General features: G+C 35.2%; 1 long non-coding RNA gene across 1 annotated transcript; it reads right to left on the minus strand.

The window, feature by feature from the left end:
• Positions 1–10359: 10359 nt before the first annotated feature.
• Positions 10360–13126, minus strand: LOC117167806. The gene is made up of 6 exons (XR_004466432.1): positions 13012–13126; positions 12702–12918; positions 11708–12609; positions 11542–11609; positions 11301–11442; positions 10360–10901 (listed from the first exon to the last, which is right to left on the minus strand). It is a non-coding gene; the product is annotated as an uncharacterized LOC117167806 (long non-coding RNA).
• Positions 13127–18306: the final 5180 nt, after the last annotated feature.

The raw sequence follows: 18306 nt of genomic DNA on the forward strand, positions 1-18306 counted from the left end.
CGAGACTCTTCCAGAGTGCGAGGCGGGAATCGAACCCGCAAGCCGAAGGAGTGGGTCCAAAGCCTACGCTTTAGCCCCCACGACCATCGTCCCACTCTCTATGTACGGTTATTCGTAGTACTGATAAACTCAACCAATTTATTCTTGTGACTTTTTTCTATAAAAAAATTATCAGAGTTACAGCATTTTCAATATTTAGAAAAACAAATTAAAATAAACATTTTATGCCAAAAAACGCACGATATGGAAAAAAGTCAAGAAAAGAAAAACGCTGATTTTGAAAGCCCTACGAAAAAAACGAATAAGTTAAAGTTGCGTGCCCTGAAAAGATCTGCAAATTTGTTATGAATCACTTTTCGATAGGACGCGTATTTTTTGTTCTTAGTCGTAAAAAACAACATTAAAAATAAAAAATAAACATTTTTTGGACTAACGACACAAGCTACGAAAAAAAATGAGACAGGAAATGTTTATCCAAAAAAGAGCTATAATTTTTGATAGGGCATGTAGTTTTTGCTTTAGTCGTAAAAAATAACATTCAAAATCGAAATATTAAATTTTTTTTTTAAAAAACGACACAAGGTAGGAACTAAAATTAACGGAAAACAGTTGTTCGCCTAAAAAGATCTATAAATTTATTATTAAACATTTTTAGATAGGACGAATAGATTTTCTTTCAATAGTAAAAAATAAGATTAAAAATAAAAAAAATTAAATTTGGGGAAAGGGACAGAAAAGACGAAAGAGGACATAGGATCATACATATGATCCTATAAAGGTTCCTGCATAGGACCCTATATAGGTTCCTGTATTAGAGCCTATGCAGATGCGCAGTAGTCTTTCGTTAATCGCAAAAAAAAAAGACTAAAAATTAAAAAATTATAAAAACAAGGAAATAAGAATTAGTATGATTCAATTATTATACATATTATGGATTTTAATAAGTGCATAATGTAGAAAAGTTAACATTTTAGACCAATTCGAATGCGAAGCACAAGGTACTTGATGAGAATGTGTTCGTTAAAGCCGAAAGAGCTTCAGCAAAAGAGTTCACAATCACAAAATTACAGTTGTCGATCCGTTGACCTTTAATTTTAAAAGGTCAGTGCACGAATGCGGGAGAAATGCAAAGACTGAGCGCGTAATGCGAGAGCTATCAGTCGCGCGGCGTAGGTGCGCTCAAACTCTCGAGCTAAGCTTTTTTTAACACAAGAGAAATCACAATCACAAATTTATAGTGGTGGAAGTTTTGAATCTTAATTTTAAAAGTTTTGCGCAAGAATATAAAGACCGAGCTCGTAGCGCAAGGTAAATACATAATCGAGCGCGAAGCGCGAGATAAATACGTTATCGAGCGCAAAGCGCGAGAACCAACAGTCGGACGCCCTAGGCGCGCTCAAACTTGCGAGCCGTGCGCATGGCGATATGAATCCCATTTAGCCCACTTATGCCAACTTAGCGGGCAGATTTGATAAAAAATCTTTTTACCGTTATAAAAAAAACTATTGTGATTACTCCGTAGCCTTCTGTTGGGAATTTTAACGCCGAATCCGTATTTCACCAATTTGAAAGTTGATCTGGCTGTTTTTTTTTTTTAGTTTTTGTTGCATGATGCGGAAGGGGTACTATGTGGATACTATGAGCCCTGCTGCAAATATGTATATGGGTGCCTGTAAAGGCCCCTAATAGGATTCTATATAATCATCCTATAAGTGACCTATGTAGGATCCTATATAGAGTTACCTATATAGGTCAGTATAGGTGCCACCTAAAGGAAATGAAACAGCTTCCTGCATAGGATCCTTTATAGAATCCTAAATAATTCTATGGTAAGGGTATGGGTTCCTTCTTCCTAGGTTAGAATCCATATAAGAACCTATACAGGTTCCTAATACTAGGCAATCGCATAGTCAAAAATAACTTCTGCGCAACGGTATCTGCTATAGGAAACTACTGCGCAACACTTCCGGTTCATCATCTGTCCTATATAGTATCCTATGCAGAAAGCTGTTTCATTTCCTATAGGTGGCTCCTATACTGACCTATTTAGGTGACCCTATATAGGATCCTATGTAGGTCACTTATAAGATCCTTAAATAGAATCCTATTAGTGACCTATATAGGTATTTGCAACAGGGAGGTACTCTGTAGAGTATCCTTTCCGTTCAATCGGTCAGCTATGGTAACCTTAAAGCCATACCTGCGTGTCAAAAATATAACAAGGATCGCTTCGTGTCCTCAAGACACATAAGGGTTTCGCCGTCCTTTCGGTGCCATTTCACCGTGCCCTGTGTATAAAAATACAAGGTGTAATAAAAATATTGATCAAATGCCAAAATATATATTGCGATTTGCCTATCTTGAAGCAGTAAAAACTTGAAAGTTTTGAAATTGCCCAATTGGAACATATTCTTGTCGAAAATGAACGCATTTTACAGATTATGTTCTAAGCAATGTAAATTTCGCGCTGTAGTCTTTGTCTCATACGCTTTCTGAATACGCGTTCGTTGCCTCGATTCACAAAATAGATCTTTTTCAAAGTGCGCATTCACTATTATTATTCTTGCACAGTTGACTAGATTGAAACACTTTGCACATCATTTAGAAGAATGTAAGTTCTTACTTTTGAGGTGGGTGTTGTAAAAAAAGTATTGTTTGTGATGGGGGGAGAGCTTTACGAATTTCTTCGGTACTCAACTACAGCACGCCTCCAACTCATGCGGATCCGTGACAAAAAACCCAAGCGGTCCATGAATCAGAGAGCGAGTAGGGACTTGCTCATACATACATCTATCGCGATGAAGCGAGTCACTCTCTGATTCGCGGACCTTTTCACGGAGCGCGACTCTCATTGGACGGGTGCTTTGTTGTATGGGCTTTTTGTCACGAATCCACTCATGCTAAAAACATTCCGCACGCCACAGTAATATAATGTGGAGATGCTAGATATTTATCGAAGACTAATATTTAAAACATGTAAATATTTATTGAATTTATTACTTTACAATAATAAATTACAATTAAGAGTGTAATTAGTACCGGAATTAATTAATCCGCATGTATTTGGAGCTGAAGAGAGAAAGAGAGAGAGAGAGAGTGCGGTGATACATCATACTGTTTCCAAGTGCATTTAAACTTGGAAAGGAGTTCTTGTGTAACCGAACCATCTTTCATCCAAAATTATTCGTTTATTAATTAGTATTTTGATTTTCATTACATAATTTCCGTGTAAATAGCCGAAATCTCCCCCTTTTCTATCTGGTTTTGAATGAAAGTGTAATCATATAAAAAATTCAAACTATAAAAAATAATTACTTTTTTGTTTCTCTCTCGAGCAGGGACGAAGCGTAACAGCGTGCACGGTATGCGGGGCCCCCGGCGGCCAAGATTGGCTCTTTGTGGGGGGCAGCCAAGCTACACTTAATATAAAGGGGCCCAACAAGGGTCCCCAGATAACAATATGCGCGCACGGTGCCACGCACAGTACAGGCACGAGTGCGAATAAACCGTCACGCGTGTCACCAAACAGATGTGTCCGCATATGCGTGAAAAATGTGTCGCACCTCGTGCGAGTTGCACGCGTGCAGATAAAGTGCGAGGCGCACACGTGCCAAAGAAGTGCATACCTTCCAATTTTCTATTCTGTTTTGTGTGTCCAAATTTGAAATTTAGACTTTTAAAGAAATTTTCACTTTGGTGTTTTTTTTTGCTGTGATTATGTTTTAAAATATAATTAAATAAATATCGAACAATATAGAAGGTATTTCTTTTCGCTAAAAATTTCGTCTTTTCTTTTAAAAACACTTATAATTGTTCGATGCAATTTTCTACTGCAAAAGCATGACTCGTACACCACAACTTGACGCTCACATAACCTGCCTGACGGCAAGGTCGGCAACAATGTCTGTTGAAGTAAGGACTACGAAGAAATAACATAAGTGATGGCTGAATGAGTCTCATTTTTCACGCACTTCACTTACTCATCCCTTAATCGCGGAATGTGCTTGCCATTTGTGTGTGATATGGGTCGCATCGCGCGACTCGCATGCGTGTTTGTAGCACGCGTCGAACGATTGTTATCTGGATCCGGTTCTTAACATGCGACTAATCTCTTACCAAATAAAGTTTTGTCAGTGGGCCTTTGCTCGCGCCTTTATCTTATGGGATTTTCCCCTTGATTTGTCCTGAATTTTCTTTGTAACCCATTTCTTTCCAGTAATAAATTAATATCTCCAGCATATGAAATCGTCATTAAGAAGTATGTATACACGGAGAGACTTTTTGTAATAATATTTCTTTAATCCCACATCCATAATCCAATTAAAATGTACGAATTTAGGGATAATTGAGATTCGGTTAGAAAAAGTCGATTAGTGCAAATGAAAGTGCACCCGGTAAGAAAGCTTGTATTAAAAAGTATTGAAAAAATTTCATTCATCCAGTGATAACGTGAGAAAGATTGAATACTTCTGGATCCCGTTTTGTCCTTCTGTTTTGAATCTCCACAGCAGTTGAAATTATCTCTTTAATTGAATCTCTTTCTGTACCCAGCATCCACAAAATTTTTCTGAATACCACATAGCAACCAAGAAATAAAAAAATGTTAATCCCATTTAATTTAACAAATTTCACTACTTTTATTTACTGTTTTTCGAATAATAATGAGGTGAAAATCTTTTTAAAACATAGCATCGGTTATTTTACGATGCGAGGATTAATTTCCACACAGAAGGTCCCTGGCGGACCGAAGGAATCGAAAGGAGTCTCTACAAAGAACCCGTAAAGACCCCATTGGGTCCCCATTCGGTTCCTTTTTAAAAAAGTCAAGAAAAAACAGCAAGTTTAACTTTTAAACTGTTAAAATTTAGATTCTACGTTAAATTTTCTATTAGAGATGCACGGAGTAAAAGCAATACTTTTTTGCAGCTTTAAAATGAAAGAAAATGTCATTAACCTCTGCTGAAGGTGACTTCAAGCGCATCCATAATAGCTCAAGTAGTATGTTGCGCGCAAAGTTTAAAAATAAAATTCTCTCTCACTTGCATCGCAGCGTTGTTGTCTGAGGTTTCCACTGCGTGGCGCTAGCATCCAGGCAAAATTCTTAAAGTTAGCGACGGAACGCTTATTAACTGCTACTAAAAGAAGATGCATTTGAAGGCGCCTTCGGCCCATGTAAATGACAGGTATTTTATTTTTTAAAGATTGTAACGCTGCAAGAAAAAGTATTGCGATTACTCCGTGAGTTTCTAATGCAAATTTTAACGTAGAATCCGAATTTCAATATTTTAAAAGTTGATTTTGCTGCTTTTTGAGTTTTTTAAAAAGGAACCGAATAGGGATCCAATGGGGTCGTTACGGGTACTTTGTAGAGGCTCCAATCGGTTCGTTCAGGTCACCAGAGGTTCTGGTGAAAAATAATTTTTTGAATTTTTTATTATGATTTTATATTTTTGTATTTGAACATATTTAAACACAGCGAAATGTTACGGTAAAGAGATGTATTCTTGTATACAATCCTACTAGATGCTGCAAATTTAAAGCTTTTGGAGCACGTTCTAATGCTTCAAATGAAAATGGTGTTTTTAAGTTATTGGAGAGTACATCTGACAGCTCCGCTTTGCTTTAAAATGGATCGACATCTGATTATTTTTGCCACCTAATGAGGATTGAAACCCAAAGACAAAAACCACATTCTTAGGGATGCAAAATTTTTAATACCTTTTAATGCAAGACTTCTTACCGGGCAGACTAATATCTATAATTGGAATCAATCGTAAGAATATTAGACTCTTACATAAAAAATGTTACAGTATTTCTAAGTCGCTGTATTATATTTTGTAATGGATTCGAATAACGAAAGTTAGTAGTGTTTTGAAAGAAGTGAAACAAAATGTTGTACATTTCGGTACGAAAGCTTTGCAATCTTTCTAAACCACTATGCGAAAAATGGGAGATACGTGATGGTGCGTTTCACGCTGACGCATTACAAAAAGAAAGACGGAGAGAAGTGAATCAACGCAATTATCACATGGACTATAGACCCGGTAACAAGCGTTGAATTCAGAAAAATTAAGAAATTGTATTCCTATGAATACGCGATTGTTCCGCCGTATAAAAATACCCCAACGGGAACAAAAAAAAGTGCAAATCCTATTCCTCTTAATCGACTTAGTAAAATCTAACGAAAGAATTTATTTAACCTATTTTTCATTATTAAATCTTTTTATAACGTATAAATTCGAAAAATATTAAAATTTATATTTGTTTATACTTTAATTATTTATTTAAACGTCTTAAAAACTGCAATAAAGAAATCTATGCAAATGTGTGAATTTAAATAATTTTAACTCTAGAAAGGCTTAGTTGAATTGGTGAGAATTAAAATTTTAGAATTTACATTCCGAATGAAGGAATTGAAACAACTTATTACACTAATTTTGTGAACTTATTAGAAAGAATTAAATAAAATAAAAATATGGCCACTTCTGAGGAATAAAAAATATCTCTGTGAGGTGCGTTTCTTATTCTTATTGTGGCATTTTTGACAGATGGAAAAATCGCGCATTCAAAATAATAGAATAATCTTCACTTTTGCGCTAAAATCTGAAAATATTAATTTTTCTCTATTCTACGCTTATTACCGGGTGTACTTCTTAATATATACATGTGTATGTGCTTGGATGGTCGCTCGATGGCTGCAGTTTTTTTTGCCCCAAAAAAGTGTGTTAATTAAAAAACTTATCAGGGCAGATCTTTTCTTAACTACAAAAATGATGGGTTTTGACTGAGAAGACCGAAAATTTTGATTTTCAGGAGATGATTTTGGTCCATGATCAAGAAATGATCATTTAAAAATGGATCATTTTGAAGCCTAATATCAATAAGATAATTAGCCAAAAAAAGAAGATATTCGTCCCTAAAACGCGGAGAGAGTCCATAAATAACTAAACGATGATGGGCGGGGCATCGCGGCGCACCATTCCGAATCCGCTTGAGCACCTTAAACTATAGCTTCAATGAAACTGTTAGAGTCTGGTATACCCAAAGTTATACTATTATTGCATTATTTCTTGAAGGGAAATAAAAGTAATAGACATTTGGACCATAAAATTGAAAATTAAATTTTAAACAAATCTATGTGAATTTCAATTAGAATACTTTCATCATCGAGTATTGATATTCTCTTAATTAATTAATTATTAGTTAAACAATGATAATAAATTATATTAATCTATCAGGTATTAAAAAAAGTGTAAAAAATAAAATATTTAAAAAAGTAAATTGTTTATCAAATTAATTTTTTTTTAAATAAATTTATTTATAAAATAAAATAGTTTAAGAAATTAAATTTCAGAAAAAAAGAAATATATTCAAAAATTTAATTTAAAAGAATAATAGAATTTTAAAAACTGATAAAATTGCTAAAAAAAAGTGATTAATTAAAAAAGAAAATTCTTGAAGAAATAAAATAGTTAAAAAAAATGAAATTGATTAGGAAATAAAATGGTCTAAGAAATCAAATAATTTCAAAAATTGAATTGATTAAAAACTGGAATTGGTTAAAAAATGAATCTTCATAGTGAACAAACTCGTATGTACTTTTTCAGATTTTTACAATAATAATTGAGCGAACACATAGCATTCAAAAATGTTGGTGCTTTTAGCTAAAAAAAATTCATCAGAGTTCATAAACTCGTCAAATGTCAATGTCCAAGCTGACTCTGCATTTGCCCCTTTATTATTCTCAGGGAATTACTGGTTAGTGGTCGGAGCATCAGCCACTCACTTTGCACTCTGGCAGTGAGACCCAGGCTTCCACTTTTGTACATTTTTCACCTGTTCTACGTTTACCCCTTTACGTTTCTTAGGAATTTAGATTTTATTCCGAAGTTTTTCAATATTTATAATTCTGAAAAAATAAGTAATATATTTATAAGAGTAGTAGGATAAAGTGTAACAATGATAACAGTTCATTATTTTTTATATTTCACTTGTTATAAAGAGTTTAATTTATATAAGTTTATGTATATTATTCATTTAAAAAAAAATCAATTTATTAAACAACTTATTTTTTGATATTTTATTTTTACACTTTTAGTTGTTAAATATCTGATAGATTAATATAATTTATTATCATTGTTTAACTAATAATTAATTAATTAATTAAGAGAATACCAATACTCGAGGATAAAAGTATTCTAATTAAAATTCACATAAATTTGTTTAAAATTTAATTTTCCATTTTAGGGTCCAAATATCTATTACTTGTATGTATATTTAATCTCTCCCTTTTAAGGTTTTGAGTGTCTCCGCTACCTGTACATGAAATTTACATTCCATCCTTAATCTAAGTTATCGGCTGCTTATCTTTTAATGTTTTGCCTTACTTAAAAATAAAATTAAATAATAATAACAAAAAATAATACTAATCATTCTAGTAATGAGCGATCTTCCAGGGCTTCCGTTTCCTCTCACCATAAAAAACGAACATTTTCCACGATTTTGAATTTAACTTTGGCTTTTTAATTTCCTTTTTCAGGATCAACCCTTTGGCTCTTCCCTATTCCCTTGCGTTCCATTACTTCTTCCAATTTCTTCAGCCACATCACTCCCTGTCCATTCCCATGCAAATTCCATCTTACCCACTCATCCACACTCAACTGCCCATCTGCCTCTCCTGTCCACCTCTCTAAAACATGTGCTCATGACTCCCATTCGTATTCACATACTCGACATAGATTCTCCTCTTCATATATTTAATATCTATAAGCTGACACTCCTCCCATTCTAAACCGTATCACCCTACTACATTTTTCTTCCTTTTTTATTTTTTTGCAGATATTCTGGTTCCGTCAACCCTTTGACCATCATATACCAACGATTATACCTCGAATCTATAATATTTGTCCATCTCTCTTCTCCTTGTTTAACTAATAGCTCTAACTCTATGTCCTGTCGCTCCATAACCTCTTCTCGTTCTCTACAAAACCTTCTCATTTTTCCCCTTTCTTACTCCCATTTTGAATTTCAGAAATTTCCTGTCCCCTCATTGTTCCGAATTTCGCTAAAACATGCTTCAGTTATTCTGCTTCCATATCCCCTTTTTAGCTTCTCTTCAAACCTCCAGACTCTCTCTCAATTTGTTTAGTAACCATTTTTTCCCTTTCTAACTCTTCTCTTAACATTTATTCCCATTACCCACCTTAGAAATCACTCATGAATTATCTCTACTTTCCTATGTTCCTTCCATACCCATATCTCCACTCTGTGACACAACACCGCCCAAACCAACGCATCAAACAACTAGACTCTCATTCTATAATCGTCGTTGAACCTTCTCTTTCCTATGCCCCATACTTGGCCCATTACTTTACTCGCACATTAAATTCTTTTCTTCATCTGCGGCTCGTTTCCCCCTCCTGTGTCAAACCTAAAACCTGAGTAAGAGAACATACTCTTCAAAAATTCTCATAGTTAGATTCACCCCCTTCTTGTCGTCTACTAACAGAACTACGTCTTCTTATAATCTAGAGAGTATATTTTGCTGTTACCGAATATCGTCCCCCCTTTTTCTTTCTTCTTTAGCTTCTCCTCTAGGTCTGCTAACAGCAAATTAAACAGTAGCGAACTCAAAGAGAATCCTTGCCTTAGACCTATCTCTATCCAGAATACCTCTCCTTTTTCCTTTCCTATTTTTACCCTAATCCTGGTTTCAATGAAAATTTACTTTATCCTCTCCACCAGCCTCCATTATATTTCCCTCTCTTTCATTGCCTGTCATAACACTTTTCTGTTTACTGAATCAAAATCTGCTTTAAAGTTCACGAATAACGCGATTAATTTCTTCTCTTTCTCCCTAGATTTCTGGTAACCAAGTAGTTCAGTACGTAAATGTTATCTATGGTTCCCATCCCTTTTCTAAAACCCTTCTGATTGCGTGGAACACTGTCTCTTTCCTCTAACTGACTCTCTAGCCTTTTTCTTAAAATTTCTGCATATATTTTGTAGCCACAGCCCTTCCTTGACCCTTCTGCTCCATACTTCAACGCTTCGTTCTCCGTACCATCTTCTCATGTAGCCTTGTTCCTTTTTAATCTATTTATCGCCTTATCCACCTCTTCTCTTGTTATTCTATTCCCTACCTCCATTTCTACTTGTACTCGTTGCCCTGTAGCATGCAAAAAATGTGTAAATAATGACGACGGTCTAACCGGGAGCAGTGACAATTCATATTTACTTTGGACAATTAAATGCTTTTTACCATTTAAAATGTGTGCAAATGTTAATATTAAGTAGAGTTTGTGATGCGGTAATAATAATTTACAAGTGTTTCGACTGTGGGCGACAACTATATTGAAATAACAAGAAACGCGATAAAAACAACAAACTTGACCTCCAAATGCATTATACGGATTTCAGGGAAATTAATTTTCGCAATACCAGGCGAAAAATTGCCTACTGTAAGTTAATATATCACTATAACAATGAAATTTTTTCTATTCTAAAGATAATAAAATTATACATAATCTTTCGAAAATAATAAACTCTCGAACTCAGCAACTTTGTCTAATTTACTGATTAACGAGAACAATTTACATAAAGTAACTAAATGTTTATCTCTTCTAACTAAACGTTTTACCTAATCAAAACGGACACTTTCTTTGAGCCTAATATATTCTTGATTCACTCGTTCGCCTCAAGATTTTTTTGTCTGTGCATGCCAAATTCCAGCTCCAGAGAAATGTTGTGCGTTGGGCAGCAGTAATTCGGAATTCTAATTTCCTTCCTTCTCCTCCATCTTGTTCATTCATTTCTGGACCTGCGCATTCACTGTGTGAACGTGCCTTTTCTCATTTTTCGCTCTCTTGTGTCCTAAAGAAGCATTAATTTTTTGGAAGACGCTGAAACAATTTAAATAGCTGTGAATTTGATCTCGAGTGTTTTCACTTTATTTGTATTAATATTTATATGGTGCTCATTTCACGAGTACTTTGCTTCCCGTTTTACATAATAGACAAACTAAAGTTTACATTTTGGTCAATTCATGAATATAAATTTACAAAAAAATATAAAATTACAAAAAAATACAGAAAAGTTTAAAAATACAATGAAAAATCAGACAAATTAAATTTCGTATTTAAAATGGCATTTTTTCGATCTGAAAAAGAGAGAGTAAATTCTGTCGCACCCTATCCCTTTCCCAGCTTTATGCTGAGTTAAGTTTAAAATAATTAATTTTACGTACGAGACAAATTCAAATAAGTAAGCTAAGATGTCATAATTTTTTGTAATAAACTTACTATTGGATGAATTCCAATGACTTGAAATTTACTCCGTACGTGTAGCCATTGTATATGGCTACACGTACGTTCCTGGGCCTGATGATTTCCTGTCCCTCAGCAAAAACTATGCTAGTGGCCGCTTCATCATATAGAGAATTCCCTGTAAACAGAAATAAATTTTAACCTAAGGAAAATACCGTGCAATTGGTAGATATGTCTGCAACAATTTCTGGATATCTTATGTGCATGGAAAACTAACCTTTCACAATAAGCATGGGTCGATCTGTTTTCTGCACTGAGCATAGCTTCATCGTCTGAGGCTGTATCCTATGAAAAGTAAAATTGGTTAGAACCATGTAGTTATAAAACTGCATTCGTTTCCACACTAGAATCATTATTAATAAGTGTATACAAAAAGTACTCACAGGAAGAAGCGAAAACAGGGTATTCGATTCCTCGAGAAAATACAGAGGTAGCAGTTCGAACAGGGCTAACAGTTGAGGAATGTTTCATCGTAGGTTTTCCGAACCAATTTTTGCTCGCTGGAAAACCTCCCTCATCTTTGTTCTCACTGCTTTCTTTTGCTCACGTACTGGATTATGCCTTTGCTGTTCATTATCGAAGACAGAGAACAAGGCCGGACCTTTAGATGATATTTTGTCATCCCAAATTTCTTTGACGTCTCTCCCAAAAAGCACAGATGCATGAGCAAGGAACTGCTGACTGTCTGTGGATCCCTTCCTGTTAATCATATCTGTTCTTTGCGTTGCGTATGTCTCGTCTATTAAGTTTCGAATTTTGGAATCGTCCTCACTATCCTTCATTTCAATCATCTCTTTACGTTTAATCTGTTGAGACTCTTTGGTTTCGCCTTCCGGAAGAGGTACTTGGTACGCCACACAGCCATATTCATCGTGGTCTACAATTCTAGAAGAAGATACCTCGTCGGGGCTTTCATCCAAAGACTACCTCCTCTTCTTTGGGGTTTTCTCATTGGCTGGTTTCTTGTAGCTAACATAATCGTTCAGTCTGGTTATAAAGGCCTGAGACCCGTCACTCAGTGGATCTGCATCAGCATCAGTTATCATCAGTGCCTCCGAATATTGAGCTAACAAGTTCTTCACAAGAGCACACACCGTAGTTCTCTTGTACTCTTTCAAAGTTCCAACCATGTGCAGACCAGGAATTTGTTGCAAGTCCTTCTTCTGAACATCTGACAGTTTTTCATTCATCTCCAACGTCCCAGTCATTGTATCAGGCAATTTTTCCTAAGGAAAATAGATCGGAGCTCTCCTTCCGGAAACTAATATAGAGGTTGGAGGTACAGCTAAGTGAAACAGAAAAAAAAGAAAAGTTAATTATATGAAAATTAGGAAAGAGAATTCTTATTTCCATATGAGGTAGCTAAAGAGAAATTACCTTCACTTCTCTGAGATGAGTTGTTGCTACTTGAAACCCTTTCAGGCTGCTGATATTCATTTTCCAAAATTGAAACGAACTCCCCTCGCCTTGCACGCATGTCTTCTTTTGAAACACACTCTTCATCACTGCTGAGAATCATTAGTTCTGTCTAAACAGGAAGATGAGGAATAAAGTGATCCTCGTCTACAAGTGCCCCATTTGCTTCTAAAACAATCTGAAAAATAATCCAGCGTGAAAAATGTATTGCAAATTTTGATAAAACATTTAGAGAAAAATAAGTTTGAAAAAGGAAGTCTGAATATCTTACTCTATACTGTTTTTCGGGCAGTTGAAGCTTCCGTCGTGCTTCTGTAATAACTACTTCAATCGTGTCAGCGAAAAGTAAAGTCTTCTTCTCTCTGTTTAACCCCATTATCGTTAATAACGTCATGCTGAACCTGAAAAAAGAACGTAAATCAACAAAAAATCAAAATTCCTATACAAAGATTTTTCCGCATTTTACTTCACCGCTTAAATATCTATGCAGGCAGAAAAGAAAGAAAAGGTGGTCAATATCTCATATCAGAAGCTACTTCAGAATGAGTGAGGGGAGCGCAGACAGGAGGAAAGCAAAGAAATGTATCAAATTTCCCACCTTTCACATTTTTTGGAGAAACGTAAATACATTTCTGGGAGATTTTTCTTATTTTCTTCCAGTAGTAAAATCAGTGACAGAACAGAATATGTTCATCTCTGATCACATTTCATACGTAATTAATGCATGTTTTAACCGCATCTGTGGTGCAGTATTGATGGTGTATATGTGGAGTGGTTCATACGCAACAAGTTCCTCTACAGAGACATATTCATAACTAAGGACTGATCCTAGCACATAAACGCGAAAATGTGGTTTAAAATATGTCTCTAATACTTCCAGGAGAAAAGAAAATTTCGCGTACAGTCATACACTATCATTTAAATTCTTCCATATCAATATTGAATTGATAGTGTTCTTGCCTTATAACTACTACATCGCCTTTATTATAAGAAGTGCCTTTAATCACAGCTCTAATGCACTCCATAGTGTTGTAGTAGCGATTCTTTTGACGCAATACTAATTGTATAGCATCACAATACAAATTTGCATGTAAAGGACTTTCATTTTCTACTTTGTGATTTTTACGCAAGGCACTACTTTGCCTCAGTAAACTTTGGAATAATTCGTGTTTTTCCGAAAGTGACAATGTTACATTCTTAAAATTTCAGAGGACTCTCGTAAATCTCTTAAAGAAAGTATGTTTACTTTCAAAACGAAAAGTGCAAACCCTCAAAAGAGTTCCGAATTCTATAATGAGCATTGGGTAGTGAGTTTGGAAGTGATGCTTTGGCAACAAGTTGACGTCAGGAAATAAAGAATCCCCAGAGATTATATATTAGTTAATTAGCACCTGAAGGTAAGCAACTGAAGATTTATGAATCTCTGGAGCGAAAATTATCTCCACGATTTCCGATAACTTTGAAAGCCAAAATTCAAACTTCATCATCCCTGTCTTTTATTTTATCTCCAATGAGAAGGGGATACAGCCTCAGAAAAGTCCAGTTATGCCATGCTCCACCAGTTAATTTTGTGCATTTATCTGGCAATCTTACTGGCTTATCTCTTTTATCGCTTGTTGAATACTGAAAATTTTCAATTCTGTAATTCAAATCTGAATGCGTAAACCACCGCTTGTCAATGAAATGTTTCGTAAAAAGTGGAACATCCTTAGCAACTACGCTTCTAAAAGATCATGACCACAGCATAGACCAAGCCCAGGCAAGCATACATAATAATATTGAAGCACATTAAATAAGGAATCAAACTTTATACCCTGGTTATTACTCCCTGGAATGATATCTTTTAGTGTCTTCTCATTTGATTCAACAGTCCTTTTTTAGAACGGTCCAGCGAAATACGCATTTTCTGCCCTTTCATCATCTGATTCGTCACTGCTTGACTCATTATGAGATGAGTCACTTGAGTCGGAAGAAATAGAACTACACTCGCTGATACCTTCTTCTGCGTTTCCCATCTCTTTCTCCTCGCCGCCATCCTCGACCTGCTCATCACCCGGGTTATTAACCGCAGCATCCACTCCAAGTCCATCGGTGTCAACATGAAGACACGCTGTTTCATTATTATTTCTTCTTTCAATGAGACAATACCTGCAGAAGAACTTGGATGTACTGAAGTTTTCCACGAAACCACTTAATGCATGACTGCCCAGATTGTCTCCAGAGATAAAAATGCACTCTTTCCACTTCTGAAGAGGACGATATATCGTAGTAGTCCTGGACCTCTTCCATATTACATTCCTCGATTATATTTGAAGCAGCTAAGGGAACGTTTATTTCAACCTTTCGGTGCTACTTAGATAAGTGACCGGTAAAGGAATTAACTGTGCTGTATTTTCCTTTAGAACTACAAGTGGGAAAAGGACATTGTATGGACATACCCGCGAAAATGTGAACCTTTTAGTGTTTTAGTAAAAGCTGATAATCATCTTGTTCTTTCTTACAAGTTGCAACGTTACAACAAAACTTACAAAATTCATTCGCAATACTATAAGACTGAGATTCTACTTTTGCTTGCTTAACCAGTACATTATGTATTCTAATGAGGTGCATCCGTAGAGATGCGGGAGTATGAAAATATTCTGTGCAACCATTGTAACCACAGTGATAGTTATCACTTAAATTTCTGTGGTATCTATGGTGACTCAGATGATCTTTTAGAAAAGGAGTACTGTAGCTGCAGAAGCGACATACGTAATTCATCTTGCTGAAAGATATATGCATATATCATATACAACACAGATTCTTAATAGGTAAAATTTAATGTCATTTATATTTTTTATCTATAATGATTTAAGGTACCTTCATTGAAAATTTAACCTGGGTAAAAAATATTAATTAAATTATAAAAATTCATGGCCGGGATTTGTATTGACCCTTTGGTGTTCAAATAATTGGTCTTTATGTGTATGGGCTGTAGGGTCAGTTATCAAAATACTGTTTTTTTTTCTTTTAATCAGACGTTTCGACTTATGTATAGAGGACTAACTCACTGAAGAGGCCTCCCATATGAGTCGAAACGTCTGATTAAAAAAGCAGTTTTTTAAATTCTCGAACATAATTTTTCGGAACATCAAACGCTAACCAAACCTGGCGAGTAAAAGCGAACCTGCCTAACAGCAATTTTTTTAAGTTATGGATTTTTATTTGTTAGGAAACTTTCAAGCAGAATAAATTGGAAATTTTTTCAATTTTAATTTAAAATTATTTTATTTCGTTTATAAAAGATTCTAGATCATATTCTTGTTATTGATTTATTTGCCTTGTATTTATTTATTTTTTTGCAGTGGCTTCTTACACAATATTACCTTTTTAGTTATAAATTTGATTATTTTTTTAAAAATTTATCAATTTTGTTGAGTAGACATTCTTTCTGGTTGAAAATTGAATTTTTGTGTTGAAAATTCCACTAGTTTCACACAAAATTGACTTATTTTCTGAATCGCATAAGGTACCCAGGCGGAAATATTATGTATAGTTTATTTATAGTGTGACGTATTATATGTAAAACTTCACACTATAAATAAACTATATAATTTTTCCACTTGGGTAAACTGGCCATTACTGGGACAGTTAGGAAAAGCCTGCCCACATCAACACAATTTAAAAATGGGGAATTGGAACTTTTTGTACAAACCCCGTTATAATAAGAGGCTAAGATATTATTTGATCGATGAGAGCAAAAAATACATTATTAATTTCATAATTAATTAATATAAATTGATATTTTCTAGGCTAGTCAGATCGCCCATTAGTGGGACACGAATTTTGGGGCATATCTTTAAATGGGACATCAAAGAAGCCAATACTGGGACAAGGAACATCCAATGGAATTTATCAAAACAAAATGGCACAAATTACTTATAATTTACTCTAATTCTAACCTCAAATTTTGCCAATTGCTCTGGTAAGTAATTTAATAATAACTCATAAAATTAATTTTTTAATAAAATTATTAAGTATGCATTACAATTTAATAAAATAAATTTAAAAAATGAAATTTAGAATTATCTTAATTCAAGTTAATACATAAATTGAAAAAAGTATTGAAACAATTCAAATTATTTTTTGGTTACAAATTTTATTATTTGGTTGAAAAATTTATTGACTGAAAAATCTGTTCTGGTTAAAATTTGAACTATTTTGTTGAAAGATATTTATTATTGTCCAAGTATTGGACATACTTCTTACATTGTATCATTAATGGACGGTTTACCTTATTTCGATGCTAAAAAGTCAAACAAAAATCGTTTTTGGTTGAAAATTTAACTATTTTTCGAAAATTTGTCTTTCTATTTAACACGGCCACTCATGTATTTTACATGGACGATCTTAAGATCTATGCTAAAAACAAAGAGCAACTACATCTAGCTCTAGGGATTGTCGAACGATATACTAAGGAAATTGGAATGGAATTTGGGTTAGACAAATGCGCCAAGGTTTATTTGAAGCGAGGAAATCTGAATGGCATCCCTGAAGACCCTGAGCTCGTTGATAGAAGCGCTATATGACACCCTTGCGCTGGAGAGACTTATGGGCATGCCACAGAGCCGCATTCAAGATGTGACATCTGTAAAGGATACTCTCCGAAGCAGATATAAACGTCTCATCCGACAGAGTTGGTCTTCCGAACTGTCGGCGAGGAACAAAGTATCTGCAACGAACATGCTTGCCGTCCCGGTAGTACTCTATTCATTTGGAGTAGTTCCATGAACGAAGAACGAGCTCAATCCCTTGATATCGGGACAAGAAAGGTTATGCACAATAACAAAAGCATTCATCTTAAGTCTTCCGTTCCGCGACTGTACATCTCACGCCGTCAAGGTGGTCGCGGAATATTGAGTCTTGAATGTCTTCACAACAGAATTATTCTGGGTACAGCACATAGAGTTGCAAATGGAAGAGACCCTCGTCTTAAAATGGTCAGGAATGACGAAGAAGTGGGCAAAGGAGCGTATCTGTACAAAGCAGCAGAGAAGGCTGCTGAAACACTCGGACTTGACTTCAGTATTAGGGGTGAGCAAAATGCATCAAATCTTATCTATCTCGAGTACGCACTCCTGAAAGCCCGGATTAAGAAAGCACAGGAGAAAAATTTTCGTGAACAGCACCTCGATAAGAGGATGCACGGTATCTTCCACAGAAATGTGAAGGATCAGTCAATGTCTTGTGACCTAACGTTTGCTTTCCTTAAACCGCCCGGATTGAAGTCTGGTACAGAGGGTTTCATTTTTGAATGCCAAGACGGTGTCATTTCCACCTTAACATACCGTCGCCACATTTTGAACCAAGGCATTCCTGATGAGAGCTGCAGGGCGTGCTATGCACACCCCGAGCATTTAGCTTACATACTATCTAGTTGTCCAACTCACGCGGGAACGACCTTTATTATTATTAACCTTAATACCGCTCCTCTAAATGCTCCTAGGGAAATCGAGTCAATTGTCGAGAATGGGAAGTGCCGCATATACTGGAACTTTATATTCTCGACAATTGTTTCTGTTGCTCA

This window comes from Belonocnema kinseyi, chromosome 2 (assembly GCF_010883055.1).
Source record: "Belonocnema kinseyi isolate 2016_QV_RU_SX_M_011 chromosome 2, B_treatae_v1, whole genome shotgun sequence".
Lineage (NCBI taxonomy): Eukaryota > Metazoa > Arthropoda > Insecta > Hymenoptera > Cynipidae > Belonocnema > Belonocnema kinseyi.